At 44.2% G+C, this 9,561-nt stretch overlaps 1 protein-coding gene across 2 annotated transcripts in view; it reads left to right on the forward strand.

Moving 5' to 3' along the window:
- LOC126334954 (beta-1,4-N-acetylgalactosaminyltransferase bre-4-like) overlaps nucleotides 1–9,561 on the forward strand; it is a 451,786-nt gene that overhangs the window by 223,951 nt on the left and 218,274 nt on the right. The window contains exon 2 of one of the 2 annotated variants that reach the window (XM_049997701.1): nucleotides 5,267–5,422. The exons of the other annotated variant lie outside the window; for it this stretch is intronic. The gene's annotated coding sequence lies outside the window, so the exon portion shown is untranslated. The remainder of the gene's footprint in view (nucleotides 1–5,266; nucleotides 5,423–9,561) is intronic. 2 annotated transcript variants of the gene reach the window in all.

The raw sequence follows: 9,561 nt of genomic DNA on the forward strand, positions 1-9,561 counted from the left end.
TCATCAGAGAGCATTCGCAGCACCCACATGGTACACACTTTGTGATACTTCACAATGTCTGTTAGTCTTGTCCACGGTGGTCGTAGAGACGTTCCCTATCAGCTCGGCAATCTCTCGCACAGTCAGACGCCGACCCGCAAGAAAAACTTCTTCGACCGTCGTCACTGTCTCGTCCGAAACTGGTGAAGGCCCGCGGCCAGCCTCGTCGTGCACGTTTGTACGGCCGTCTGAGAACTCCTTACACTAGTTACGCACATTTTTTACACCCATACACTGTTTTCCATACACATCGGTCAACGGATTTCAATAGGCGTGACTCCTTAAACCACAGAAATCTAATCACAGGATGCAATTCACACTCGGCGGAAGCGTCGATTTTCCCTTCTATCGTTAACGGCTGCTACGCCAAGAATGAGCGTCGCAGAGAGCTGGCAAGAATAGTGGTGTGGGAAGCAAGGAACACGGCGCTGTTGTCAGGTTTAAAGCTAGCTCGCTCCGTTCCCGACGGGAGCTCACTGGGGAGATCTTACTTTACGCACAACCCTGGTATGACTGCAAATATTTGTAAAATCATTTGCAGTCTTTGGTCTTGCGTTTCCCCTTGAGACAAAGTAAGCTCGCTACGTTGGGTCTACCAAGGGACATCTTTCCCCAGATTACGTGAAGCTTTAATCCTCAGATTTTGCCTTGTAACGTTCTGCCGGTATATTTTGTCGAATGAAACAACAAATTTAGTTTTTCCATTAACTGTTTTTCCACGACACGTTTGAGATTCAAACATCCATCCTCAGCTGGATATATGTGGGTTAATATGGCATCGTTACGTTTAGTGTGTGTTAGAACTTCGGGGTAACTTGTGTAACTGTCTGCAGTTGACAGGCTTTCTAAACAGTCGTTCACAAAATGTGATGGTGTATACGATGTAACACGACAGGGAAAGGAGTTATCACTGGAGACAGTGCCACAGGTTACCGCAAAGTCGTTAACAGAACGGGTACATACCAGATTAATCTACATAAATCCACCTGATGTGGATAGATATCAACAAGTCACGGAAAAACGTAACCAAATGTTTTGCATTGGAAGTTGCATTTAAAGTTTTTCCTTCTTGGCTGTACGCATGTTTGTTTATTTTGCGTACACGTCTAGTTATTTAACAGCGATAGGTATTTAGCGGACATATGGCAAGCATCTGACCTGGCAACACCTGGATTTGAGTGTTCCTTGAAGTCTGTATCTTCTCATGTAAGGAGTGATAACTCGTCCTGAAGTGAAGTGTTCCCGATGTTAAGCGGCGCACCACTTCCTAAGAGCGAAGACTCAAACTACAGTGCTTCATTTTCCGTCGTTCGAAGCTTACGGCCGCGTGTAACGACTGCTTCACCTAACACTATAGCGGCGTCTTCGTGTAGTGGTGCGAGCAGTATTTCGTGTGTGATGCAAAGGATCAGTTTGAGAACATCTAATTTGGAGTGGAGTAAATTCAGAAATTCTACAGGTGACGAGTGTAAAATACAGGGAGCGGAAAGCTACCTACAACTTGTACGGTAATCATAACTTATTGAGAAGGAAATGAGATGGCGTTGTAGTGCCCTCCCCATGTTATTCGTTCTTTATATTGGGCTAGTTGTGATAGAAACTAAGGAGAGATTAGGGGACGGAATCGAAATTGAGGGAGAAAAAGTATATCATCGAAGTTTGGTGATAATGCTGTAATTTTGTTTTTCTGAAAGAAGTTGAACGGAATGCGTAGGGACTAGCGTCCTGAAAAAGAAATTGATGAGTGTAAACAATAACAACAAAAGAGGGCAATGAAATATAATCGAACTGAATCAGGCGACGCCGAGCATCTTAGATTAGGAAGTAGTAGTAGTGGTAGTAGTAGTAGTAGTAGTATTTTGATATTTAGGCAGCAAATTTTATGATCTCGAAATTATAGGAGATAGCATTCACAATGGCTATAACAGGAATTAAACGTGTAGGATTAGTGTCAGGAAGTCTTTTCTAATGGCGGTTGTCTGTAGTGCAGTCTTGTACGCAATTGAAACATGGACAATAAGCAGTTCAGCTAAGAGGAGAACAGAAGCTTTTGAAATGTTGATGCGGTAGAGCAACGTTAAAAATTGGATAGGGGGATTGAATAAGTAATGAAGAGGTGCTGAAGTAAAATGAGGTAAAGATAAAATTTATGGCGGAGCTAGACTAAAGATAGGGATCAGTTGACAGGAGGCATCCTGTGACATAAAGAGTGGGATATGGGGGAGGGGGGTAAAATTGTAGGAGGAGACGAGTGCTTGAAACAGTAAGCATGTTGAAATGGAAGTAGGTTGCAGTATTAACTCAGAGACGAAGAGGTTCACGCGGGATATGGTAGTATGCAGAAGTGCATCAACTCAGTGTTCGGACAGACGACAACAAAGAGCACGGATAGATTGCAATAAGGCTTCCGCCGTGTTGCTACGGAATCGCGCAATATTTAACACCATGTCTGACGCACGCCCCTCGTGGTGCAGAGGCACTGCGCTGTGTTGCGCCAGGACACTGCGCTGCCGCTAGCGCACTCCAGCGCGAGGCCCACCTGGTGTACTCGGCGGCGCGCCGTAACTATGCTCTGCGCCTTGGCTGCATTCATCCAGCCTCAGTTTTGTACACTGCAATGTTTTAATGCTCATTTGTAGGGTAGTTTGCTGTTTCTAGCTGTAAGCGAATATCGAGTGTTACTGCTTCTTGACTCCAGTTTGCCGCAATCGATAGTCTTGGTTATTCACGTTTGCTCGCGAGAGAAATATATCTCGAAACATAGGGCATTTGCCAAATCATTACCACCGCCCCACGGGTGAACTGTCGTGAGGGGTAGTGGGCAGTCACGTTCAGTGAGTGATGTGTGCGATTTGCATGTACCGTCGGACAGTGTTAACTGCATCAGTTACAGCTGAAAATTTGTTCCCAGTTTGTTTTCAAAACCTCACGGATGAGTAGAAGACTCAGAAGCTATCTACAGGCGAGACAGAAATATGTGTTCTCTCCTAACCGTAACAACAGACAATAAGAACTGATGCTCTGGCAGAACTGCAATGTGGTAGGCATCCATTGGTGTCGCACTGCACAATTGTCTGCACAAAGTTTGGGCGGCAATACAAACAGCTGTGATATCAATTCGTAGGTCGAAACAACCTCTCCTGACACTTTCAGCAGCTTTGTAAACGTTGAAGGGGGGGGGGGGGGGGGGAGAGAGAGAGAGAGAGAGAGAGAGAGAGAGAGAGAGAGATTATTTTTAGTGGATCACTTTATATGCTAATAAAGTATTTTGCGGCTTCTGCTTTCTTGTTTTGTTTCAGTCGCAGCTTTTAAAACTTGTAGTTAATCACTTGTTTGAGACATAGGCTTTCTAAATGAAAGGGAAAAAGCCGTATGTATTAAGAACAATGTGTGCATCTATGAAATTAATTTATGGAGGCGTGGCTCTGGAATATTCTGAAACATTATAAAATTCTTAAAAGCTAGTTTTATTATTTGCAAGCGGCAGAGAAGAACGCTGTAATTTTGTATAAGCTGCTTTCTTTAACAGTCATTGTTGCCATTGATGAAGTACTTGCCAATGTTGTAGTCAAGTACAGAATACTGCAGGAATTTTTTTTAAAAAAATACCTATAATAACTGAGATTTTCAAGAAAACTCGTGGCTTATAAAACGAATTGTTTCATGGTCAATAATACCATTTAATTAAAAAAAGTATTCTTACGTAACTTCACCAAATTTGAAATGACGTCACCTGATTACACGCATTTGGCTACAGATACACGCGGCTACGCTATTGTATCAGTTCATAATTTACAAGACGGTTTTTAATAAATCTTCACAGCTCTGTAGCAACTTAAAGCAGTCTTAGGTATTACATTACGTCAGCCTAACTTTAAACACACACATAGGTCAAGATGTCACCTTAAACAGAACGTATGACTATGCAAGGTCTTCTATAGCTAGTATTATCTAGTCCTCTAGTAGGAGACTTGAGGAGATGCAAGCACCTACAACAAACTGACGCAGCCATCGATTTGGAAGTAATATGGTAGCACGTTTATGTACTGTAGTTACATGTTTGTTTAATTTGATAATGTACTGTTGACATAAATGTTTTTGTACATTGTTTCCCGTTCCATAGGACTACTGAATGTCTTTAAGTGTTGAAACTACGTGATCATTAACAATCTCTGTAGTTAAAATTCTTTGTTCCTCTTAATTAAAACTACGTACAAACATTTAAAGCAATTAACTCGTTACTGAAAACAGACCAGTGATAAGACTCTGTTTAGCCAATATTACATTCCCTACTGGTGTACAAAGGGTGAATCAGAACTCCGTCGGTAAACTGTCAGAGGTTGTTCAGTGTTACCTGGTGAGTATTTTTGTATCAGTGACCCACGGTCTCTAAATGTAGTGACTCTGTGACGAGCCACCAGTTAGGTTCATTTCTCCAATTAGCTTCGTGTCTGTACTGCACTGAAAATAGTGCACAGAAGTGCAGATGTGGATAGGCTTACAGAGGAAGAGTCTGCCGATACGTACCTCGCGTGTTGATTTACTGAATGAAATGGCAGAGCTACACGAGGCCGTTGTGTGAGCTGTTCCCGCTCCGACGGCAGTCACATCACTGCATTTCTGCATCTCCGAAAATTGTTTTACGTGTGGTTGTCCTTTTAGGTGGTTGCGTATTAAAGGCTTCTCCACTGTTTTGAAAATATTTTCACAGAAAAAGGGGTGATGGCGATAACAAACAGATCCAATTATCAATATAGTTTTTCTCTGTAACGAGTCGACGGAGACCGTGGGTCCCTGAAACCAAAATTCTCAAAAGGTATTGCTGAACAATCTCTGAAAGATGGTCGGTGGAGTTCTGGTTCTCCTTCTCCCTCTCCTTCTGCTTCCAAACTTCACAGTGGGAGGCTCGCCTGCTTCGATGTGAACACTATTCGCAAGTTCGCCTCCCTCCCCCCCCCCCCCCCCCACACACACACACACACAGACACACGGCATTTAGCTAAAACGACTGAAGTAAATTTCAAAAAAAGCATTTTGGTCGGTAGTATTCGCGTAGTAACTCAAAAGTGCGGTCCTGTGAAGAATTTTGGGCAGTGCTGCAGTGTGATTTGTTTTGTTGGGGTTAATAATGGGTGGCTGTAGGTAGTGTGCCATCTGAATGTTCCGACAACTTGCGCGTGCTGTCACGGATTGGATTACAGCGTGCGCCTTGTTTTGTGTGTTGCAGAGTACTCCCTGCTGCTGCTGCTGCTGCTGCTGCTGCTGTTGCTACACCCGCCGCGTATCTGAGCCGCAGCCGCCACACGCGAGGACTGTCGCTCGGTTCATCGCCGGTGGGGCCGCTCCATCAGATCAGCCGACTGGCTGGTCAGCGTCGCAGCCGGTACGCTCACGCTTGCTCGCCTATCTCGCTAATTCATCTACTTTCATCACAATCACCACAAACATCGCTTTCATTTAGGCCAGTCGCTTAAAATTGTGAAAAGTCACTTATGTGCTATCACGAAATGATGCCATTGTCACCAAGGACAAAATAACTTACCAATTTGTTTGCAGTGCCGAGCGAGTTGACATTTTTGCTGTGCTTCTGTTTATTAAAACTGCGACAACGGGAGGTGGCATGAAGTTAGCTGGACGAGAGGAACAGGCCTACATGCTCTCGAGTTAGTACAAGTAAAAAGTGTTTCTTTGTATGTTTCTCCTCTATGCGTTCTTAAACCATTTATCCTGTTGCGATGAAACTTCGGTGAGTTGTTCTCCGTACGCTCGCGAAGATTCATAGCGAAAAATAGTAAGACACGTTTGTCATGAGATCTGACGTCATCAACAATGAGGCCCCACCGCGCGAAAGTACCCAGATCTATGCATCCGCTATTAGAGAATGAGAACACCTAGCGACTGGGAACAAACTTTACATTAACGATAATTTCAAATCTTGACAAATTTTTCTCACTGGCACCCCTACAAAATAATGAAAGGAAAAAGATTTCCCCCTTACGTTTTCACTGTACATGCTGAAAAACTGCCACGTCAGGTATGACCTATTGTTTAATTACTTCTTTACTACAAAAGCTATTCGCAGCTCGTTTCCAAACGTATTAAAATTGTGTAAAACCACGTGCTTATTCCAGTGCAACGTTGTCATTTTCAAATCAATGGGTCAAAAACTCTGAGACTTGTGATTAGTAACATTTATATTTTCTGTTGGTTTGTTGTTACGAGCAAATCTCGGGAAGTTCTTGGCCGACTGATTCGCGACTTTGATACAATATGGTTCAAATGGCTCTGAGCACTATTGGACTTAACATCTGAGGTCATCAGTCCCCTAGAACTTTGATCTCCTTAGGTTAATTATGTTTAAGTAGTTCTCACACATCTATGCCCGAGGCAGGATTCGAGCCTGCGACGTAGCGGTCGCGTGGTTCCAGACTGTAGCGCCTAGAACCTCTCGGCCACCCCGGCCGGTGAACTTTTGATACAACATTGCATACAGTAAGGGCATGTCTGCATGCACTTTTTATAGCAGTCCAAACACGGATTCAGTTCAAACATGTCATACATGAAGGGACCGCAATAAAACACTTAAAACGGTAGTATTGTTATAATATCGGTGATTTTGCGCGAGAAAAATATGATCATTCTCCATGTATAGTGTGTAATGGTTAACCATAGACAAAATATGTTGTACGTTGTCTCGAAGAAACCATGTATTCGAAACATTTGCTGTCTAACGTGTGATACATTGAGTGGTGTTGATTCTGAATTTGTAGTTGTGATCACATAGTATTTATTTTATTGTCTAATCAGTAATGCGACCCAAAGGAAAAGCGTTTGGCTTATCTACAGCTAGAGGTCAGCAAGTTGTGCGAAGAGGAGATGGCCGGAGAGGGTAGGAGGAAGTAGACAGAGAGTGGGAAGGAGGAAATGGACTGATGGACTGGGAGGAGATGATGGAGGGAGAGGGAGAGTAGTAGTTCAATACGTACAACCTACATATTTGAAATATTTAACAATTGCGAAGCATTGCCGGGTTCGCTAGTCACTTCATAAATCGGCTAGAATTTCTACGTGTATGGTACGATTTTTTCATACCCAGTCAAGCACCTTAAGATGGGATCCTTACCAGGTGGGATTGACGGAGGACATCGAAAGGGTGCAGAAAAGGGCAGCTCGTTCTGTATTATCACGTAATAGGGGAGAGTGTGGCAGATATGATACGCGAGTTGGGATGGAAGTCATTAAAGCAAAGACGTTTTTCGTCGCGGCGAGATCTATTTACGAAACTTCAGTCACCAACTTTCTCTTCCGAATGCGAAATTGTTTTGTTGAGCCCAACCTACATAGGTAGAGATGATCATCAAAATAAAATAATAGTAATCGGAGCTCCAACAGAAAGGTTTAGGTGTTCGTTTTTCCCGCGTTCTGTTCGGAAGTGGAATGGTAGAGAGATAGTATGATTGTGGTTCGATGAACCCTCTACTCTGCATTTAAGTGCTAGGCAATCATGTAGATATAGAAGATGGTGTTTATATCCTGAAATCCGGTTCGTGTGAAAAATTTTATCAAGGTACAGGCTTTCACAGTGACAACAAGAGCAGACTTATTCATCATGAGAGAAATTTCTAGCAGCAGTTGTGCATGTCCCGCAAAGGGTATCATTTCGAATGTTTTTACCGGCCACGCGATTCCACTTTCACAGTTTTAGAATCATTCAAAGAAAGTATGTGCTCTTAAGGGGAAGACCTCGGACAAGTGCAATTCGATACATTGGAGGTAGTATGGACATAATATTCTGAAGTAATTTCGAACAGTCTTGAGCAGCTAGTTCGAGAGTCCACACTCGGTAGAAATACTTCAGCTATTGCAGCTACAAACAGTCCGAACCTTACAGCGGGTGTCAGTATGGAGCAGGGATTAGTGACAATGACATCACACCGAAGACCGTTACGGTAACAAATCTATCGCTAAAGCTAGGGGAGAATTTTTGCTAGGAAGAGCAGATATGCAGTTGCTCAAATGGGAATCCTTGGAGGGAGGATGACACTCTTTACGTGAGGCACTATTGCGGAAATTTAGGAAACTGGCGTTGGAACCTGACCGTAGAACAATGCTACTGCGGGCAGCGCACAGTTTTAGACATAAAACCCGGCCGCGGGCTGGCCGCCGGAGAGACTAAGAAGGTGCATATAAAATCTCGAGTTAGTCAAGCTCATTCCCTACATTCTTAAATCGCATTTTGACTGACTGCTCAAGTTATCAGTTTCATGGAACCTCAAAGATAATTCGCTTCACTTTCTATCCGACCTGTAATAGTAAAAGCTTCCAGAGATAGTTCCACAAATCAGCTCGTGGTAGTGTCAAGATCTCTCAGCTCTCTAAGCTCTCTTTACGATGGAAAGTTTTCTTTCTCTACAGCTGCCACCGACTACCGGAAATGTCTCAGATTTTCGAATTGAATGACTGCTAACAACGTAGGCTCAAACAAAGAAGAAAATTGTGAGCGCGAAATGGTTCTACGCCAATTGCTAAAGCTATATTATTGTTTGATTGCATACTGCAACTGGCTAAGTGAAAGTTTTAACGGAAACACAAGAAAGTGCTTCTAGCAGTGTATGAGAAATCTGTACGGAATAAAAATAGTGCCCTCCAGCTTTGGGCGGCGGCGGTACAAGCGCCCCCGTCTTTTCGCCCCCCCCCCCCCCGCCCCCCTATCCCTCTGCGGACGCCTACGGTCCCACAGTTCCCTGCAAACACGCTGGTCCGTCCGCGTTGACATGCCAACAAATCGCCTACATCTGTGAGGTTCATTCAAATGAAACCTGGTCAGTGCGTCTACCTTTTCCTCACACATAACTGGCACCACGTAACTGCCGGTGCGGTGTCGCCATCTATTGGCGTGCGCACCGTTTGATGTTGCATAGTGCCACTTTGGTATCACGCCGAAGGGAAGGTGGTCACACCAGTTATCGTCGTCCACCGAACATGCAGGCGAGTGAGCTGGAAGAACGAGGAGTGATTCGATTTTTGGCGGCGGAGGGAGTTGGAGGTCGTGAAGTGTATCGACGGATGAAGGCTGTGTATGGTGAGCACAATCTGAATCGTTCAAGTGTTGTGGAATGGCGCAAACGAGGGGCGCGAGTCACTGGAAGACGATGCTCGTGTCGTCATACCGGAAATGGTTGCGGAAGTCTTTGACAACCGCAGAATCACCGTGGACGAGATCGATCGGTTACGGGGTACTAGCGTGGGCACCGCCCCGCCCTATAACGCATCAACACTTGAACTTGGGAAGAATCTTTGAGCAGTGGGTTCCTCACCAGTTTAGCGCCTTACAGCGCAATACTCTGAGTCATCAGCATAGTTATCATTAAGAGGAATACGGCTTTCTGTCGCGTATCGTCACCATTTTGAACCGGAAAGCAAGCGTCAGAACAAGCAGTGGAAACATGCGACCTAACCACCTCCAAAGAAATCAAAGCCTGTGCACACCAGTTCCGGTAAGGTTATGATGTCCTTCCTTGA

Source organism: Schistocerca gregaria, chromosome 2 (assembly GCF_023897955.1).
Source record: "Schistocerca gregaria isolate iqSchGreg1 chromosome 2, iqSchGreg1.2, whole genome shotgun sequence".
In the NCBI taxonomy this organism is placed as follows: Eukaryota; Metazoa; Arthropoda; class Insecta; order Orthoptera; family Acrididae; genus Schistocerca; species Schistocerca gregaria.